At 42.6% G+C, this 22353-nt stretch overlaps 1 protein-coding gene and 1 long non-coding RNA gene across 2 annotated transcripts in view; one reads left to right on the forward strand and one right to left on the reverse strand.

The window, feature by feature from the left end:
* MMP16 (matrix metallopeptidase 16) overlaps positions 1 to 22353 on the reverse strand; it is a 244629-nt gene that overhangs the window by 151319 nt on the left and 70957 nt on the right.
* LOC115646939 lies at positions 1854 to 13331 on the forward strand. The gene is made up of 3 exons (XR_003999176.1): positions 1854 to 1865; positions 8389 to 8395; positions 13250 to 13331. It is a non-coding gene; the product is annotated as an uncharacterized LOC115646939 (long non-coding RNA).

A 22353-nucleotide genomic window follows, 5' to 3' on the forward strand; every position in this document is an offset into this window, starting at 1 on the left:
TCTCCATGTTGACTGCAAATTAGCAAAAATTCTATTCTTACTCATTCAACAACCAGAAAACTTTTCTATAAAAGCTGATTTGACAGTAACTTTATAAATGCTCATTATGTAAATATAAATCTTTCCAGTCTTTAAACTGATGTACAAATCCTATTTTTGAAATACAGCTTTTTGTGTATATTTATAAAACAAAAAAGGACCATAAAAAAAATCACGTTCAGATTTGACAAAAATTCCTTTCCAGAATTCTTCTTCAAAGAATTTCCCTACATAAGAACATAAGAATGACCATACTGGGTCAGAGCAAATGTCCAACTAGCCTACTATCCTGTCTGCCATTAGTGGCCAATGCCAGGTACCTAGGGTTGTCAGGCATCTGGTTTTCAGTCGGAACACCCAGTCAAAAACGGACCCTGATGGCTCCAGTCAGCACCATTGACCAGGCTGGTAAAAGTCCGGTCGGCAGCTCAGCAGGGCTAGGGCAGGCTTCCTGCCTTCCCTGGCTGTGCATGGCTCCTAGAAACAGCCAGCATGTATGGCTCCTAGGCACAAGGGCAGCCACGGGGGCTCTGCGTGCTGACTCTACCCTGGGAACTGCAGCCAATGGGAGCTGCAGGGATGGCGTCTGGAGGTTCAGGCAGTGCGCAGAGCCCCCGGGCCCTTCCAGCTAGGAGTTGGACATGCCAGCTGCTTCTGGAAGAGAACTGAGGTAAGCACTGCCCAGCCGGAACCCACACCTAAAACCTGCTCACTTGAGCTCAACCTCTTGCCCCAGCCCTGAGCCCTTCCGGCACCCCCCTCCTGCACACCAACCCCCTTCCCCAGCCCGGAGTCCTCTCCCTCACCCTGAAATCCCCACACTGGAGACCACACCCCAGCCAGAGCCCTAACCCCCTCCCACACCCCACCCCCTGCTCCAGCCTGCTGAAAGTGAGTGAGAGTGGGGGAGTGTGAGCATCAGAGGGAGGGGGGATGAAGTGAGTGGGGGTGGGGCCTTGGAGAAGGGGAGGGGAAAGGATGTTCTGTTCTGGGCAAGTAGAAAGTTGGCAACCCTACAGGAGCCCCAGAGGGAATGAATAGAACAGGTAATCATCAAGTGATCCATCCTGTCGCCCATTCGTAGCTTCTGGCAAACAGAGGATAGGGACACCATCCCTGCCCAATCTGGCTAATAGCCATTGATGGACCTATCATCTATGAATTTATTTAGTTCTTTTTTGAACCCTGTTATAGTCTTGGCCTTCACAACATCCTCTGCAAAAAAGTTCCACAGGTTGACTATCTATCTAATCAATCTATCTATCTAAAATATCAGAGCTGATCAAATTATTTGCCAATTTTAATGACATTTCAAAGTTACAAAAATGAAAAATAAAAGTAGACAAGAATTTTATGGGATATTTCACCCCATTTTCACCCCAACTTTAGAGATGGTTTAAATTATTCAAATTTCAGAATTTTGAATTTCCACATTTTCTGAACACAGAAAAATACTCTTCAAAAATAATTGTAAAAATTTTGGCCCTTTCCCCCCACTGCCAGCCAGCTCTATTAAATATCACATGGAGGCAAATCTACGAGTTCTCCTAACCAAAAGCAACACTGATCCCAAAGTGTGGGGTTTATTTCAGAACGTAGGTGCACATGTAGTGCCAGTTGCACAAAATAAAAACAAAACGTTATGTCTTACTTCAGCTCTACCAGACTAGCAGGTCAGTCTTCTGCAGGAAAAAGAAAGCTTAATGTGACATTTTCACATAGGGAATAATTAGGCATGTACTAGAGACTATATTGAAACTTTTTGTTACCTGCAGCAAGACATTTCTTTTAAAGGAGAAGAGTGAGAGAAGTTATAAAAGAGGTATGTAAATTAATTAATTTTATAGACAGCCAATGGGTGCCACTATTCTTCCTTGGTAAAATTTTCAAAAGCACCTAACTGACTTAGGAGTCTAAATCCCTTTAACTTTCAATTAGGCTCCTAAATGCATGTCACTTTTGAAAATTAGATTTAGGATCATATTTTTAAAGGGAGTTAAGCACCTGAATCCCTTTAAAAATCTAGATCTTAGGCACATGTCTATGCATGTACAGATAGTGTCACTCCTGGACTGCTTAAAAGGGCTATTTTAAGACTATATGCATCGTAAGAATCTAGTCACATTCCAAAAAAAATCATCTTTGCTTTCAATATTAATTTTATGCAAATCAGAATTGTTTGTTCTCTCTTCAGTCAATACTACACATCTCTCTTCTAAGGGGAATGAGCGATCTAAGATGATGTATTTTATGCCCAGGAGAGAGTAATTTGGAAAAGCCAGCGGTGCTCAGAAGATGCAAATATTCAGTGTAATGCCTTCCGTGGATGATCGAATTTCCGCCGAAGATATAATTGTCATCATCTGATATCCTGCTAGAAAGCTTTGATGGGGTGGATTTTCTGTGAAACCCGACAGAACTGGAATTATCTCTTCCCTGCTCAGACAGTTTTGATTAAGTTTATTCAAATTAATCTCTCTCAATGCAATCATTTATTATTTTGTAACTCAGCTCATGGATTCTTTATTAACTAATACTCTAACCTCAACAGAATTGGTGGGAAGGGGAATGAATGCTGAACATGAACACAGCAGGATCCAACAAAATAATAATATTGAAAGTGCTCCAGGCCACACACTCTGTGTCACAGCAGAAACTGGAAGGTAACATGTTCTGGCTCTCAGCTCCACGTCCAGCCTAAGCTGTGTACACTGTGGATCCTATTTCCTTATATTCTTCTTCAGACCCTCTTTGTTCAGATCAAGTCATTCATTTGAAGTCTGACTTTGTAGCGTCTTTCATGTGGTGCTGAATGTCTGGATTCCTTCTGACCCTATCTAATACACCATCATCCACTCTTCCGTTAAGTCTCTCTTAATGACTAAGTTCTTCGGAGAGGGTTATATGCTACAGTAAATTTTATTTGATGTATATACATGAGCATGTATATGTCGACAGAGGGAGGGAGAGAGAGAGGGAGGCTCCTTAAAACACTCAGAAAGATGCTCCAACATCACACTGATGGGCATGATAAAACAACCTGAATAGAATACTACCAAGTGATCCCTTCATCCTTGTCCTGCCACCCAACTAACTCCTCCTTTCATCATTGCCTCCTGAGCCTTAAATAGTGAGTTTTTTTGAGGCATCTTCCTTAGATTTGTAAAGTGTCATGCTATACAAGGAATAATAATATGGGTAAGACTATGATGGGTGCTGTTTTCAAAAGCACCTATGTGAGTCACTAAGACCCATTATCTCAGCTGCACAGTGTGTATGCTGCCACATATCCTGATCGATCTGCTGTTAGGCTCGCACACATGAGCACATTGGCTTTTTAGCCAGGTATGAGATTATAGTCTAAAATTCCTCATATTTAAAATCAGAACTCTGAACAGTTACATCAAGGAATGAGATCCTCTTTAGGAAAACTGATTGATGGGTCAAGCATTATTGAGCATGGCTAATACTTATAAGCATTTATGGGCAAGTGCCACCTATTTAGCTATTTCAAACACCCAGAGGTTCAGTTATGGTCTGAACAAATCTTTTACTGACAGAAAATAATTTCTGGAACAGTATAATATCCATTTGAGTAAACTACTGTTTGGAAGGATTATAAAATACTGTAGGTTGTTGAACCATGTTCAATTTACATGAAATTATAAAAAGAAACGAAGAAAAAACAGAACTTCCATATTTCAGATGGAATTCTGATGCACTGTTCTGATTAAACCAGTGAAGTTCACATGACACGGATTCACTCTACTTGCGGCTGAGTAGCAGAGAGTTCATAATTTTACAATGCGTTTGCTTTTTAACTTTTATTTCTATTAAATTACTTCTCTCTGAGTTTGGAAACACTTTAATGATTAGCACTTGATTCTGTGGTCAACTCACTATCCTTCATTATCACAGGTACTTCTTTTCCCTCCATTGCTTTAAAAACGTCTTTTGTTCGATAAAATGTGTTCACATTCCAATTTACTTAGACATTAAGTTTTATTATGTTATATACTTGGGAGTTATTTACTAGATAAAAAAATGAAGCAAATTGACAGCAAGGCAAGAAGCTTTAAATTCAGTTAGGGAATCTCCAGGAGCACAGTTCTTACCAGACATTTTTCTTGCCCTGTTATCGGTGACAAGACCCATAGATTCATGTGACATCTTAAATACTATCATTTTACTGTAACTGATCTCGGCAACAACAGCTCAGTTTTCATTTCAATATTCTCTTTCTTTACAACCAAATCTGCAGACACTTAAAAAAACCACGAGGTCCATGCTTTGCAATACTTTAATGTATCAAAGTAATGCGATTAATACTATTAATAATGCCCAAGTTCCAGTTGCTAACTGTGCTCCAATTAACTAAATGAATCGTAAACCAATTTGGTTTTTTATAAACCCTTAAGTTTACTTTGTTTTTTCACCATTCAGCTGAGGAAACATATTAAATCCAGACCCAGATGTCCCCCCTTGTGTGTTACAAATTCCTGCAGACTTCTACACGAGGAAAGGCTTAGGCATAATGCTCATGAAAGTCAGAAGTTTATTATATAAACTGGATATTATTAAAATTGGGATTAAAGTGGCCTCACCAGATGTTTTGCTTTTGTGAAACCTGGTTGACAGGAGTGACACTGAGCTAGGCTATGCATTAGCTTCTTGATTTTTATTTTGATCAAAAATTGATAGTTCTTTGGCTTTAAATATTTAAGAAGGTTTGAATAAACTATGATTGGGGTTTTGGAAAGATGGTTATGATTTTACTAGCCACATTTTGATAAGCTTTGCAATTTGTATTTGTAACATATATTATTTTTAGAACTATTTTCAGATAATTGTGTAGGGCAATGCTTAGATTTTCATTTTATATTTTTCCAGAATATATTATACTGATCCCAAATTCAGAGAGACAGTCGCAGTGACAACAAATCTGACGAAGAACCTCTGAGCAATGCCATCTGAGTTGAGAATCTGACATGTTCGGCCATACTAAGGTCAGTGCAGAGGCACAATTTAGCTTGCAGCATTCTTAACAATGGAATTCATTGGCTGGATTAGGTAGATATTTTCCTTTAGTCTGACCTATCACAAGGTACCAGGGCAGCTTCCTGAATACCAAGGATCAGCACTGGGATATTTCAACACTGATTTCACTTTTACCATCCCATTCCAACCCACAACCCACAGTGGCAATGGTCTAAAGCAGTGGTTCTCAAAGTCGGGCCGTTGCTTGTTCAGGGAAAGCCCCTGGCAGTCCGGGCCAGTTTGTTTACCTGCCGTGTCTGCAGGTTCGGCAGACTGCAGCTCCCAATGGCCGTGGTTCACCGCTACAGGCCAATGGGAGCTGTGGGAAGGACGGCCAGCGCATCCCTCAGCCCGTGTCGCTTCTCGCAGCCCTCATTGGCCTGCACGGCAAACTGTGCCAGTGGGAGCCGCAGTCGGATGAACCTGCGGACGCAGCAGGTTAAACAAACCGGCCAGGACTGCCAGGGGCTTTCCCTGAACAAGCGGCAGATCAGCTTTGTGAAGCACTGGTCTAAAGCATAGTGGATAAAGTCTTTTGAAAAGCCATTCACCAGCAGTTGTCAGAAACATGAATGATAGTGAATATTTATTGTTTTCCTTTTACCACTGATCCAACTTGAAAGCTAGAAGTTATTTGCAAATATATCTTAGCTTTGATTGAAAAACAGGCACTAAATTGCTGGTTTCCCTAGCTACCTTTTAGAATAATCAAACAACCTGCAAGCCAGGTCGCTAGCCTCTGAATCTAATTCTGGAACTGTTGCTTCATCATTTGACCTTCTCTGTGCAGCCAATGGCCCTCATCAGGCATTCTGCCACACTGGTTTGGAGGAATACTGTGACTGTCTCTATGGCTCTCTGTGTTGTGATACGCAGGTAAAATTACCATCACTGTGCTGTGCCTCCTCTGAGCTCAGAGTTCAGTTTTTCCATAATGTGTCAGGCAGCTACAGCCCTCAGATAACATGTGGGTATTATGAGAGGTGTTTGCTGTTGACAATTTGATAGAAGTACAGAGACAAGTATAACATAAAAAATGTTATAAATAAATATCCTTGTGTAGAAACTAAGTGTGGTAGAAAGGACAGCTAGAACTACACTAAATAAAGTTACAAAACGAGGGCCTAGGTACTTCTACTAAAGTCAGAGTAAAAACTCCCATTAATTTCAAATGCACGGGGTCAGGCCATAAAACAGTGCCAATAAACACAGACTACTTCATAGACCCTATTCTAGCCAGCTGCCATAAGCTGCAGCTTGCCATCTAAAGGCAACATCCCAGAGACAATGGGGCCACTATTCTTGCATGCATATTCATTAGTTTCTTCTTCACATTTTTTACTGACTCTGAACAAGAATTTGAGAGGAATCATATTTAGCATCTCAACTAGATAGTTCCTGTCATGTATTTTGGGTGACAGTTTACATCCAAAGGCACAAACACTAAAGATGTAATTCAGATAACAGATAAGGTGCCCAGATCCTATGGTGATAGGAACTAAACGTGTAATTCTTAGACATACCAATCACAAATATTCACCAAAAACTAACCCGATAAATGAATATGTGAAAGACAGATGTGGTAACCTCAAAAATGTTCCCAATCTATTAGCTGCTTCAGTGCTGCCTAATGAACAAAAGGTGGAAAATTCACCTCCTTGCTATGACCTCTTTTAAATGCCTCTCCCACATACAATCTGCAATTTCATTCTCCAGAGTGTCTAGGTGATGTGGGTGAACCCGTGCCAGCTCTGGCCAAGGCTGTAGATGTTAGCTAAGAACTGAGAAACTCATAGCTGGAAGCCAGACCAGCTCACCTACATAGTACTTTTGTTCAAAACAGGTTTTAGTCTTATAAGAATGTATTTAGTGTTTATACTCTACTAAATGCTTGTACGTTGCTGCCTGCATTAATCTCACTCATAATGCCTGTATTCCATGCTACAAGGTAAAATATAAGCTTGTTTTATAATTGCAAAAATGCCTGTTCTGAACTTGTGAACTCAGTTGAGAAGAGTGGCCCTCTCCGACCATCCAGGAGGACTATCAACATTTAAATGGGCCATTATAAAACAAAAGCTTTGTCGATTGCCCCATTCCTATGGAGAAGTACATGCAGAAGGCCTTGTCCCATCAGTCTGAATGCTGGAAAAGGGAAATAAAAATAGCTAACATGAAGATTTTTCAGCTTTCCTGTTTGAACATAAGGGCTGGAGCTAAGAAACAAAAAGCAGAAATTCTCTAGGTTGACCTGGGTTAAGCCTGAAAAAGGCATTCAGTGGTGACAGATTACTACATCTGACACCTTTTGAATCATAGACTGAAACTCATTTGTGCATATATGTTTGCTTTAACCTGTAAATAACTCTCTTAATTCTTTTTCCTAGTTAATAAACCTTTAGTTAATTTATTCCAGGATTGGCTAGAGGCACTTTCTTTGGTATAAGATCTAAGATACAAATTGATCTGGGTTAAGTGACTGATCTCTTAGGGCTGGAAGTAACCTGAATATTTTGTGAGTTTTGGTGTAAGTGATAGGCTGGAGAGCCCCAGGGGACTGTCTGTGATTCCATGGTAAGACCAGTGGTGAGCTGGAGCTGGTTCGCACAAACTGGTTGTTAAATTTAGAAGCCAGTTTAGAACCAGTTGTTAAATGGATGGGCAATTGGGAGAGGGAGGTTTTTCTGTCGTTACACCAGCCCGGGGGCCACATCCGGCCCGCCTAAGCTCCTGGCTGGGGCGGCTCCCTCGTACCCTCCTCTAACTTCCCCCCTCTTGCCGAGCCTCAGCATGCCACAATACCAGTGCCAGCACTCTGAACCGCTCTTGGGCAGCTCGGCAGTTCCTGCCACTTTGAGCGGCATTGTAAGAGGGTGGGGCTGCAAGCTCCAGCGGGCCATGTGGCATCCATACACGCTGCCCTGAGCAGCACGGTAAGGGGGCCGGGCCGGGGCTGGGAGGAGCGGTTAGATAATGGGCAGGGACCAGTTGGAGGGGGTGGGGGTTCTGGGGGGGGCAGTCAGGGGACAGGGAACGGGGAGGGTTGGGTAGGGGGTGGGATCCTGGGGGGCAGTTAGGGTGGGGGGTCTCGGGAGGGGATGGTCAGGGAACAAGGAGCGAGGGGGGGTTGATGGGTTTTGGGTTCTGAGGGGGGCAGGACATGGGTGGGGGTCGGATGGGGGGGCAGACAGGGGGCTTGTACTCACCAGGTGGTTTCCTACCGGGTCTTCGGCGGCACTTCGGCAGTGGGTCCTTCACTCGCTCTGGGTTTTCAGCAGCTCTGAAGTGCCCGCCACTAAGGTGCCGCCTAAGATCTGGAGTGAGTCAAGGACATGCCACCAAAGTGCTGCCGAAGAACCGGTAGGGAACCAGTTCTTAAGACTTTGGCAGCTCATTATTGGGTAAGACTGTTACAGTGATCTAGTTCACACGCATCATTGTGTTGGTTCAATCTAATTATAGAACATACCACCCATTTGGGGTGTCTGCCTGCTTTTGACAGTCTGCCCTGACATTGCCACTCTCAGTCATGAGCCGCTTCAGACAGCATGACACTCTAGCATGCAAGTTGCTTAAGAATCTCTAACTACTAATGGAAGGAGTGGAGGAAGGGTGGGGGGGAATCACCTTAAAGGTGACCTGCTAAGAAAATTATGAGTGTCTTTTAGTTCTTCAGTTTGTGCCAAGTTCTTCCCTAATCAGATATTAAGTAGGGAGCTGAGCACATAAAAACTAACTAGCAAGCTAACTAGTCTTAACAATTATTTTGAGGTCTTCTGAAGTTCTCTGGCTGCTTCCACTTTGATGTGATATTTCAGATGATATTATTCTAGGTCATAACAATGGCCACAAACTGTTCAGCAGCATTAAGGAATCAATGGAATTTGATGGCCCTTTACAAGAGGTGGGGTGGTTCTGCACTGCATTGTGCTTCAATTATTTGTACCACAGTGCTGTGCAAAGGCCTTAGACAAGCTCTGTTGTGCTAGGAGCTGGAATAACACATAGGAAGAAAAGGTCATAGTCCCAAAGAGTTTACTATCTAATTTAAGTGAAGTATTTTTCCTAGATTTCCTGCAGAGAACAACAGCTGTGCAACCCTTTTCAAAGGTACAGTGAATGCTACCCTTCAGTGCATGACCCATGGACAAGTCTCTGCCCAGGGCCCTCAGTGTCCTTAGCCAGGATGAGTGGTCAGGTGAATGGAGGCACAGCCAGTGTGTCCCTGAACCCTGGTAATTCCCAGCTCCCTGAATGAGGCCACAGGTAAACAGAGCAGGACCAGCCCAGTGCAAAGCCAAGATGGCTTAAAGGCATTTCTGCCCATGAATCCCCCAAGATGTCCTAACTCTGCCCCAAGTCACAGCTGAGGATTTAAACTCTAATTTGAAGAAGAAGAAGAGGAAGAAGAAGAAGGAAAAAAAAAACAAATACATCTTTGACTTTCAAAAGACAAGAGCTTCCAGATGTTATAAGTGTCAAGGTAGATCAGCTTCTGACTAACTTCCAGCTACCTTGACAGTATCACTTTAACACAGCTGCAGAAAGAAAGTCAGACAATGGAACAGGGCAGAGGAGATTTGATTTCAAATTTTAGTTTGGCATTTAGCTAATTGCAATGATAGCAGGAACTTCTAAAAAATATTTTTAATATTGTGTAATGCATCTACTTTTTGGTCAATATAATAAAAAAGTCACATTTTGCGAAGGGCACGTTGATGACAGAAAGTAACATTTCACTACATAACCTAGATAATACATGATTTCTCACCATTTCAAACATGAAAGCCAAAACTTATCCAGCCTGTGTGTCCCAGGAAAGCTCACATCTGTAATGCCCATAAGCTGATTTAAGACAGCTAATGGAAAATCCACAATACCCAACAAAATACCCCACTGATGTTTTCAGTTTATAAAGCAATTTAATAGGAGACAGTGACATAATCTGGTAACAGCTCAAGGTTTGACGGAGACAAACTGGATTTTCTCATTGTTCCAAATTGCTTCCTTCTTGAGCTCCAACATGGCTCCATCTCTTTCAAAAATCCCTCTGAGTCTCGGCATATCTAGCAATCCTTCATGAATTTTGTGGGTTATCTGAAGATGGAGTGGAAACATGGATTTGGGGATGTCACTTATCCAGAGAAACTCCACTATATATGGTATCTGAGCAGAGTAGCAGCAAGATCCTAGTAGGGAGAATGCCAGTTCTAAGGCTTCTTCACTGGCCATCTCACAGGGTTTTGGAGGTGTGAGAGAGGGACTTGTGAGTGGGGTCAGAAGGAGGGAAGGAAGAGAAGAATGTCATTGAATTGGGAGTAGAATGGAAGACACAGAAGAGGGATGGGAAAGGAGAAAGAACACACATAAAAGTTTGCATAAGCTTTTCACAAACTTCCACACATCTGGGGGTTTATTCAAGTCAAGGATTTGAACTGGTCCAAAATATATATATAATTAAGATGACCAAGTGTCCGGTTTTCAACTGGAACACCCTGTGGAAAACGGATCCTGGTGGCTCTGGTCAGCACGGATTACCGGACTGTTAGAAGTCCGGTCAGTGTGCTGTGGAGCAAAGGCAAGCTAGTCCCTACCTCTCCTGGCACCATGCTGCTCCCCAGAAGCGGCCAGCAGGTCCGGCTCCTAGGTCGGGAGGCCACATGGCTCTGCACGCTGACCCTGACCAGAGCACTGGCTCTGCACTCCTATTGGCCAGGAACTGCGGCCAATGGGAGTTGCAGGGGCAGTGCCTCTGGGTGAGAGCAGCGCACAGAGCTGCCTGTCATACCTCTGCCTAGGAGCCAGACCTGCTGGCCACTTCCAGGGTGCAGCGCAGAGTCAGGACAGGCCGGAAGCCTTCCTTAGCCCCGCCGTGCCGTTGACCAGGAACCACTCAAGGTATGCCTGCGCCCCAACCCCCTGCCTCAGCCCTGAGGCCCCCCTGAACCTAGAGCCCCCTCCTTCACCCCAAGCCTCTCATCCCTGGCCCCACTCCAGAGCCCGCACACACAGAGCCCTCACCCCCTCCTGCACTCCAACCCCCTTCCCCAGCCCAGAGCCCCCTCACACACCCTGAATCCCTCATCTGTGGCCTCACCCCAGAGCTCACACCCCTCGTTGAAGCCCGCACCCCCTCCCATGCCCCAATCCCCTGTCCGAGTGCAGCGAAAGTGAGTGAGGGTGGGGGAGAGAGAGCCACCAATGAAGGGGGAATATTGTGAGAAGGGGGCAGGGCCTAAAGGGGGGGGGCAGGGAGCATGGCCTCAAGGGAGGGCAGAGCTAGGGTGTTCCGTTTTTTGCAATTAGAATGTTGGCAGCCCTAACCCAGGTACATTGTTTCCTTTCCACCTTCAGCACCCCCACTATAAAAATTGTTCCAGCACCACTGGGCCTCAGTTTATCACTGTCCCATTTCCCTCAGCCCCTTTGTCTTTAAGCCCCTTGAGAAAGTGGTCTGTTCCCATACCTTTGAACTCCTTTCTTTCAATACTCTCTTCAACCCTCCCACAATCTGACTTCCTTCAACTGCACTGTACGGAAACTGCTCTCAACGTTTCTTAAAATCTCCCCTTCACCAGTATTCTCTGTGCTAATTCTCTTTGATCCATCTACTGCCTTTGACACTGTTCACTACTCCCTCCTCCTTCTCTCCTTTCTGAGCTCCTGAGACAGAATGCTCCTGAGGTTCTCTTCTAACCCTTTGACTGCTCCATTATGTCCTTTGGAGACACTGCCTCCTCCCACCTTGGACAGACGCCACTAGGGCTCCGTATGTAGACCTCTCCCCCTCCCCTTTCTATACTCCAGATCAGCATCATCTCATTCTCTACCACAAACTGAGCTATCATCTCTACACTGTGGACTCACAAATCTGCCTACCTATCCTTCACCTATCCACCTCTGATATTCCTCATTTGTGTCTTGCTAATTTATGACTAAAACTTTGTTTAAAATGCTCCTTTTATGGTTCCCCCTCACCCACTGTAATGAGCACAGTTTGGACACAGCCCAGGAATCAGGCCCACTGCATCAGATAGGTACTAAAATTCAACATTAAAGGGAATACACACAAAATTCTTTTTTTTAATTCCTGTTTTATGTTTTTGTAAAAATAATGTGCAAAGAACTGGCCATAAAACCTCAAATCTCCTAACAACAGGCCTGATCCTCCTCTTATTTATGATGAATTTGCTCGGCTGATTTTGGTGGATTTACTCCTTACTTGCATCACTGTAATGGTCCCTTTTCTTCATGTTGTAAGATGGATATATAGGATTTGGATAAAGAAGCACTGGGCTTTCTATTTTATTTTTCTCTATCATATTTAATTACTATTTTTGGAATGCCCCAAAGTGAGTGTCAAACCTGGTTACATAGTAACTATATTTCTACTTTATTGCCAAACATTCAAATTGACAAAAGAAAAACTTCACAGAACCCTCATCTGTCCTATTGAGATTGGCTAGATTCAATTAAAGATAAAAAGGAAGCAAAGAAACAGAAGATTAAATTACCTGCGGTTTCCCTTTACTTAGGGTTGTGAACTGGTATAAAGCTTTCTGTATTAAGATTTTATTGCATCACAAATCCAAAACAATAAATTTAATCATCATCCTGCTTCCCCAAAAAATATGAGAAAGAGAGAAGGAAAGAACAAATGCTACTAGAAAATTGTTTCTTTCCCTCCCTCCTCCTGTCATGTAAGCATACAATGCCATAAAATTACATAGTGCAATACAAAGAATACATGTACTGAATGATTAATAGTGTATGGCCCTGAAAAGTTTACATTCTAAAGATTTGGCCTGGAATACTACAAAGCAACACACAGCAGAACAGATACAATTTTGTATGGGTGGTCTCACCAATCCCTACTGAGACTGGAGTTATTGCTGCCTTATCATCAACCAACAAGTCAATCTGCCCATCCACATACTTATTTATGATACTGCCTATCACTTTGGTATATTTGTCCATACCCACTCCAATTCCTAGCAGCACAAGAAACTATGTAATGAAAGAAAGAATTAAGCAATCAATTTGAAAACACCTAGAAGATAATGAGGTGATAAGTAATAGTCAGCATGGATTTGTCAAAAACAAATCATGTCAAATCAACCTGATAGCTTTCTTTGACAGGGTAACAAGCCTTGGAGATAGGGGGAAGTGGTAGATGTGGTAAGGCTTTTGATACTGTTTCGCATGACCTTTCCATAAACAAACTAGCGAAATACAACCTAGATGGAGCTACTGTACGGTAGGTGCGTAACTGGTTGGAAAATTGATCTCAGAGAGCAGTTATCAGTGGTTCACAGTCATGCTGGAAGAGCCTAATGAGTGGGGTCCCAGGATCAGTTCTCGGTTCGATTCTGTTCAATATCGTCATCAATGATTTAGATAATGGCATAGAGACTACACAAAGTTTGCGGACAATACCAAGCTGGGAGGGGTTGCAAGTGCTTTGGAGGATAGGATTAAAATTCAAAATGATCTGGACAAACTGGACAAATGGTCTGAAGTAAACAGGATGGAATTCAATAAGGACAAATGCAAAGTACTCCACTTAGGAAGGAGCAATCAATTGCACACATACAAAATGGGAAATGACTGCCTAGGAAGGAGTACTGTGGAAAGGGAGCTGGGGGTCACAGTGGATCACAAACTAAATATGAGTCAACAGTGTAATGCTGTTGCAAAAAAACCAAACATCATTCTGGTATGTATTAGCAGGAGTATTGTAAGCAAGACACGAGAAGTAATTCTTCCACTCTACTCTGCGCTGATTATGCATCAGCTGGAGTATTGTGTCCCGTTCTGGGTGCCACATTTCAGAAAAGATGTGGACAAATTGGAGAAAGCCCAGAGAAGAGCGACAAAAATGATTAAAGGTCTAGAAAACATGACCTATAAGGGAAGATTGAAAAAATTGGGATTGTTTAGTATGGAGAAGAGAAGACTGAGAGGGGACATGATAACAGTTTTCAAATACATAAAAGGTTGTCACAAGGAGGAGGGAGAAAAATTGTTGTTCTTAACCTCTGAGGATAAGACAAGAAGCAATGTGCTTAAATTGCAGCAAGGGAAGTTTAGGTTAGACATTAGGAAAATCTTCCTAACTGTCAGGGTGGTTAAGCACTGGAATAAATTGCCTATGAAGGTTGTGGAATCTCCATCATTGGATATTTTAAAGAACAGGTTAGACAAACACCTGTCAGGGATGGTCTAGAATACTTAATACTGCCTTGAGTGCAGGGGACTGGACTAGATGACCTCTCGGGGTCCCTTCCAGTTCTATGATTCTGTGATTCTATGAAACTTTGGGTCTCCACTGAATTGCTGTAAATAATGGTACTTGAAGCGTTCCAAATCCTTGGGTTTACCAAATTATGCAACATAGGAATTAGGGACATCTCCATTGTGTGCCAGGACACAACCAATCAAAATGATGGATGAGGACTCAGAACAGTGGCAGATGAACTTAGAGGTCATCTTGAAGATGGTGGGAAGAGAGGCAAGGCAGCCAATAGGTGAGAAGAGGAAGAAGCTCAGAAGCTACCAAGCCCTCTCACAAACACAGTGACAAGCACCCCCATCCTCTAACATAACCCTACTCTAACTTGCCAAACTCCCTGACAGCTCATACCCTAACTTAACCTAAGAATAAAGCATGTTGCCTATTAATTCCTGCCCTGTTATGAATCAGCTTAAAGCTAGCATCTATTTCAGAGTGCCTAGTACAGTAGGGCCTCAGTTTCCTTAGGCACTTCTGTAATATAAATATTAGATAAATAAATAATAATAATGATCCAAATTTGTGCCAGATATCTGGGGTGGATCTGAGCCCCTTTAGCCCTTAAACCACTAACTTTCCTCATTTAGTGCATCACTACAACAACCTATTTTATATAAGGTTACATCATCCATCAAATACAATCAAAATCCCATTATCTCTGCAGAAAACTGGCACTACATTATGTGCCAGAGTCCCCTGGCATATGAAGCAAAGTTGCGCCGACTCTGAGATACAGGGAATTATGCAGCAAAAAATATAAACAACATCATTCAATAAATGTTCATTTTAGTAAAATTATTCTAAAAATGCATGATAGAATACAAATATGCCTCTAATGGATATTATATTCAAGTAAAACAAAATGACATTTTATTGACTCCAGATACTGAGAGGAAGTATACAAGAGTGAATTAACTGTAATATTTAGGCATTTATTGAGAGCTCGTACTCAGCTTACGTATCCACAGAGCAGTTGCCTAGAAGGAAGTCAGTCTAGTGGTTAGGGTGATAGCCTGGAAAGCTTGGGTTCATGTCCCTACCTAACCACAAATTTCCTCTGCGACTTTGGGAAAGTCAGTTAGGTTTGAATAGCCACAAAACTAGTGACATGCCTAAGCCCCAGTTCTGAGACCACTGCAATGCACAAAACTCCTGCTGAACCCTCTAGGCCTCTAAACTCCATTGGCACTTGAGCATATGCAGTAAAATTTCCTCAGACACATTGCTGCCTCCCTTTTGGTGCTCAGATGCCTATCTCCCACCTAAGTCCCCACATACCAGGGGAAGACAGGCATTTAGTTACCTAAGTCACATGTGGGGCCTAATCCAGTAGGTGTGCTCAGAGGATGCTTACTGGATCAGGCCCCTTAGGCAAGTTCACACAAAATGGCTGGGGACAGGGCATGGGGAGAAGGACCAAGGAGGAGGAGGAGAACCTTCCTCACAGCTTTTAGCTCAATGGGTAGGATACTCACCTGGGATGTGTTTGTGTACTCTCTCTCACTCTCAAAGAGTCATTTGGGAGAGAGAGCTCAAGCATGAGACTGATTTTGTAGCCTGGTGATTAACGCATGTTCTCATCTGGGAGGTATGAGACACCCAGGATCCAGTTCCCCCGCTCCAATGATTCTTTCATTATTTATCCAAAGTGGGAACACTTCAACAGGATGAGAGACAGAGAGAGAGCCCACATCAGAATATCAGATATGTAACCCAATGGTGACAGGGCTGAGAGATCCCTGACCTAATCCCTTTTCGCCATCAGGTGAATCAGGGACTTGAACTTGGGGGGGGGGGTCACCCACATCCCAGGTGAGTACCCTAACCACTGGACTAAAAGTTAAGAAGAGGGTGCTCCTCCTTGCTAAAATGACATAGGCCCCGACTGCCAAGAGAGGATTTGCAGCTGAGAATTCCAAGCAGAGATAGCAGCAAAGAGTCCTGTGGCACCTTACAAACTAACAGATATCTGTTAGTCTGTTAGTCTATAAGGTGCCACAGGACTCTTTGCTGCTTTTACAGATCCAGACTAACACGGCTACCCCTCTAAAGCAGAGATAGGTGTCTCCCTTCAGCCTGGACTTAGGTACCTATCTCCAAGACAAAGGTGCGGTGTAGCACCCCCACTTCTGGTCAGCATCTCCCATTGCCTAGCTTAAGCAGTTCCCTTCCTAGTGTGCTGGCTTTTGTGGAGCCCATCTCAGGTGACTATCTTTCCTCATTCCTTGTACAAAGAGCCTAGGCACTTAACTCAGCTGTTTGAATCACAGAGATTTTCTAGGTACCTAGAAGTTCAGCATTATGATTCCGAGAGTCACAAAAACAAAGTCCTTTTGTGCATTCACACCTTGTCTCACTCCAGTCTCAGTTCCCCATTTGTGATATGGAGATAACAGCACTTCCCTTCATAGGTGCTGGAATGAGGGGTGCTGGGGGTGCTGCTTCACTCCTTGGCTTGAAGTAGTTTCCATTATACACAGGGTTTAGTTTGGTTTAATTGCTCTCAGCATCCCGACTAAAAAAAATGTTCCAGCACCCCGGTTTCTCTACTTTTTTGGGGGGGAGGGAGGAATACCATGAAGATAAATAGATTAAAGATTATGTGGCACTCAGATATTTCAGTAATGTCTATAGAAATACTCTTGGCTTTAATGAGAACTGGATCAGCCCTATACGCGCACACTCTCATGAGGTTCAAGAGAGCCACAAAACAAGCACCTTTTTGTGCACCAATTCCCACAAAGGCAGTATTTTATCTCCTTTCACACTTGCTCTCCTGAATTGTGAAATCTCTTTCCTCTTGCCTCTCTGGTTTTGTCCTTTAAGGGCTCTAAACTTCTCCTTGCTTGGAAAACAGAAAAAAACATAGCAATGGAAAAAGAGGGCAAAATGTTGGGTTGACAAGCTGCTGATCTTGAAAATGGCTATTTTAAAAATTACTTATGCAATATAAAGAGATTTGATACATAATCACTCAAATAATACATGATACTTTATGTTTTAAGATTAGTTATCTTTAATTTGTGAGATTCAAATGTTAGATTTTGATTTTAGGTTAGACACTTCGCATTTGTAAATATCTCAGTCTCTGTATGACATGCAGTTAAAATGTAGATTGGTATAAATGCAACAGGAGGAAATAGGGATGTATGAAGGCATAATTACAAAGTCAGCATCAATGTACACATCCAATTTTGGAATTAAAATTATTGAGCCGGAAACACTAAAGTCCTTGAGATTACTCTGGATTATATCAGTATAACTGAGAACAAAATTTGGCCAATGATCAGTCTCCCGACAATATTTTCCATGAAAGAACTGTTTGGTTAAATTATGAGAGAACTCCTGAAAATTAAACTTTAAAATATTGCTATGAGGACAGAACCGTGAAAAAACAAGATATCAGATTGCTGTCCTCCATGTGTTAGTACCAGATCACATCATAATAATCACAGATACTTGAATATAAAAGAAAAAAACTAACACATAAATCTAACAAAGAGACAGTCATCTAGTGTGGCATTAGTGCAACTCACTGATGCACTGCTGTACAGCAGACCCTAGTATAAGACTATGAAAATTCTACTCTGGTGAAGAAGACTTGGTCTCAAAAATGAACTCAAAAACAACACTAATAAATGAAGCACAATGAATACTGATTTTAGGGGAAACTGCACTCTTCATTATTTTCAGCCAGAAGTAAAACTTGTTGATAGGAGCGGGAAATATATATATCTCTACCTCGATATAATGCTGTCCTCAGCAGCCAAAAAATCTTACCATGTTATAGGTGAAACCATGTTATATCGAACTTGATTTGATCCACGGAGCGCACAGCCCCCCCCCAAGCCCTCCGGAGTACTGCTTTATCACGTTATATCCGACTTCGTGTTATATCGGGTGGTGTTATAATGGCGTAGAGGTGTATATGTAATGGATAGAAGTAGATGTTCTGCATGTGGTAGATTGCATTATTTACAAAACAGTGAATACTTTAAATGCTTTCAAAGTCTAAACTTACAGCATTAGTGAATTTCTGTTAAAGAACAACATTACCTGGAGGCCTGATATTCATTTTTCAGAACCATTAAAGTGTCATCAGCAGAAAGTAAAGTATTAAGAGGAAAATGTCACTGTTTTGCAAGAAGTAAACAAAGCCTTTTACATAATCACTTTAACTGTTACCAACAGAAAACTACTCTTGCAGAACAGGCTTTCACATATCATCCATCAGCTGCGTAAGAACAAATTAAGCAGAATGTAATGTTACAGTGCTATAACTATTGACACATCTTTCCTTACTGCCACCAACTTCCTTTCTCTTTTAACTTTTCTTTCCCTTTGTGAGGCATTTTCAAATGAAGATTGGATTGGGTATGGAAATTCATTTATCATTCATGACAACAAAATATAACAACATACACTTTCATACACGCCTCCAAGAGAGCTGAACAAAATCTGAATGTTCATTCAGCAGCTTCCTCTAGTGTTCATTGATCTTTGCAGAATTTAAGATTTTTGTTGCTGTTGTTGTTTTTTTGGGGGGTGGAGGCGGGGAAGGAGTTCCTAGCAAGTATTGTTGCAAAAGAAATCCTTCTGTATATGAAATGATACAATATATTCTTACTAAATCAGTCAGCCTGAAACAACAGGCCTCATTCTCCTCTCATTTACACAGGCATAGATCAGGACTGGAGGAACTATTAAAGCCAATGGAGTTACACTAGTGTAAAGTTTGTGCAATGGAGGAGAACTTTAGTACACTAAACAGGGCCAATCCGGCAAATGACTCCATCTGAGCCAATTCAGTGCCTCTGTTCCCTGCCTACTAGATATGTGAGCCTCTTCGAATAATGAGTTATGCTACACACCACATTTGCAATGCCCTTCTCCCTCCCACCCCCATCAAATATAAGGATGTAATCCTGAAATATGAAAGTGAATGGTGAACTTCAGTGAGTGTGGAAATCACTCTCTAAATGCACAACTGTACATGTGTATTCCTGTCCCAAATCATAATGATTTTTTTTTACATCAGAAAGGAAGAAAAATATCACACAAGGAGAACAATCAAATGTTTACGAAGTGCATGGAACACATGCTTAAAATATCATATAATGTAATGAAATTCTCCTAAATGTTTACTCAAAGTAAATAAACAATGTAACAGTAAAGGAACAGACAGAAATCTCAGTGCTGTACTGGATTTCCTTTTTTAGAATTCAATAACCTTCACTTGTTATTTTGTCAGTGCTTTAGGTAGTTGGCTGCATAACAGCAGCAGAATGCCAAGTGCCTTGTTGCTGACTTAAAGTACAAAGTATTAAGTAAACATCTGTCAATCATGGTCCTTGACCCAATTGTGACAAGAATCTTAATTGGATTTTCTACAGTAGCAGGAGAAAATTATGGATTGCAAAGGTTACAATGAAAAACAAAATGTCTTCATTCCTTACCAAATTGGTTACGGTAAAATGACCACTGGGAAGTACACAGAACATAAAACCAGTTAGGACCAAATCCCACATGCCTGAGTCAGTAGACATCCCAGGAAAGCCCATGGCATATGACTGAAGTGCTCCTGGCACTGTTTCATGGCCTACTGCACTGTGGACATTTTTCATGCTGGATAGTAAGATACCTCCAGAAGTAGCCTTACCTCCATGTGAAACGCTACAGCTGCGCCGCTATGGAGCTTCAGTGTAGATGCTGCCTACGCCAACAGGAGGGGCTCTCCCATCGGTGTATGTGATCCTCCTCCTCGAGAGGTGCTAGCTAGACCAACAGAAGGATTCTTCCATCGACCTAGCACTGATTACACCAAAGCTTAGGTTGGCTGAAGTACATTGTTCCACGGTGTAGATTTTTCACACCTCTCAGCAACATAGCTGGGTTGACCTAACATTTCAGTGTAGACTAGGCCTAAGTAAAGATTTAATGCCAATAGCACAAAACATTTGCAGCGGATATCAGTTTCCTGCTGCTGCATAAATGCTGGTGCAAAGCACAGACATTTATTGAAAATAATGATACTGTGACAACTGACTATTATAATGACATTATTTCCATTACATCAAATTCTCAATTTACATTTAATCATTGTATCTGATGGATGCTGTTGCAGTATCATGAGACTATTTCAAGTGTGCAAGAGTGTATATGCTCAAATCTGATTGGTTTATGAAACAAATGTATTGTATGTTTCAGTCAATAAGGGAATAGCTTAATAAAGCAAGCTATACTTTTAAGAGCTAGTTTCTTTTACGCACTGTCACTGAAAAATGGTCAACAATTTAGCAATCTAATTGCAGTTTAAACATTTACAAAAGCGCCAATCACTCCAGTACTAAGTGCTTAGAAATATTTAAAACTTCTCCAGCGGTGCTAAATTCAGTTCTCTGCCCTGTTCTTGGTTCAGTTAAAGTCTTTTACTACTGAGAGTCAGATCATGTTTTCTGTGTCTTACAGAATGGCCTAAAAATGGTGAGGGAAAGGCTCTTCCTGATGTCCCATGGGGGGGCATTCCAAGGTCTCAAGCCTGCTGTTCAGACGGCTCTCCCTCCAGTCTGTAGCTGGGTTCCCTTAGGGTATGTCTACACTACGGGATTATTCCGATTTTACAGAAATTGATTTTTGGAAACAGATTGTATAAAGTCGAGTGCACACGGCCACACTAATCACATTAATTCGGTGGTGTGAGTACATGTACCAAGGCTAGTATCGACTTCCGGAGCGTTGCACTGTGGGTAGCTATCCCATTGCTATCCCATAGTTCCCGCAGTCTCCCCCACCCATTGGAATTCTGGGTTGAGAGCCCAAAGCCTGATGGGGCCCAAAATTTGTCACGGGTGGTTATGGGTAAATGTCAGTCAATCCTCCCTCCATGAAAGCAATGGCAGACAATCATTTCACACCCTTTTCCCTGGATTGCCCGGGCAGACGTCATAACACGGCAACCATGGAGCCCGTTCAGCCTTTTTTCACTGTCACCGTATGTCTACTGGATGCTGCTGACAGATGCGGTATTGCAGTGCTATACAGCAGCATCCCCTTGCCTTTGCAAGTTAGCAAAGACAGTTACCAGTCCTATTGTACCGTCTGCTGCTGTCATGGGTGCTCCTGGCCGGCCTCGGTGAGGTCGGTCGGGGGTGCCTGGATAAAAATGGGAATGACTCCCCAGGTCATTCTCTTCTTTAAGTTTTGTCTAATGGAGAGTCAGTTCTGCCTAGAATATCAGGCAAACCTACTAAAGAACCAGAGAGGCAAACGACCGCTCCGGGTCAGAGCCCCAGACATCCCGCAGAAATGATGAGCTGCATGGCATTCTAAGGGATGCCCCTGCAACAACCCCACCCTTTGCTTCCCTTCTCCCCCAGCCCTCCTGGGCTACCATGGCAGTTATCCCCCCCATTTGTGTGAAGTAATAAAGAATGCATGAATAAGAAACAACACTGACTTTATTGCCTCTGCAAGCAGAGATCAAAGGGGGGATGGGAGGGCAGTTGTCTCATAGCGAAGTAGAGTGAACCACCATTCTGCACTTGCTCAGCCTATAGCTTAAAATGGGAATCTGTGACAAGCACTAGGATAGAAGCACAGGCAGGACTGAATATCCATTTGTGTGTGGGCCTTTGGTTGACACTGGTAAAATACAAAATGTCCCAAGATATGTATATTGGGGGACAGTTCTAAACGACAGCTTAATTTTTTTTTATTTGCAGCAAAATGTAGAGGTCTAAGTATCTGATTGTGAGCCCTGGTAGCAAGGGGTAGGCTGGGATAGGCATGACCGTACAGTGCTGCTGACTGGGAGACCAGCCTGAGGCAGAGGCCTACAGCTGCCATGATATTCCAGGCAGGACTGAATCTCCATTAGACAAAACTGAGAGAAGAGAATGACATGGAGTCATTCCCATTTTTGCCCAGGAGCCCCAGGCTGACCTCACCAATGCCAGCCAGAAGCAATGACGATGGATACCACTCCT

Source organism: Gopherus evgoodei, chromosome 2, assembly GCF_007399415.2.
Source record: "Gopherus evgoodei ecotype Sinaloan lineage chromosome 2, rGopEvg1_v1.p, whole genome shotgun sequence".
NCBI lineage: Eukaryota > Metazoa > Chordata > Testudines > Testudinidae > Gopherus > Gopherus evgoodei.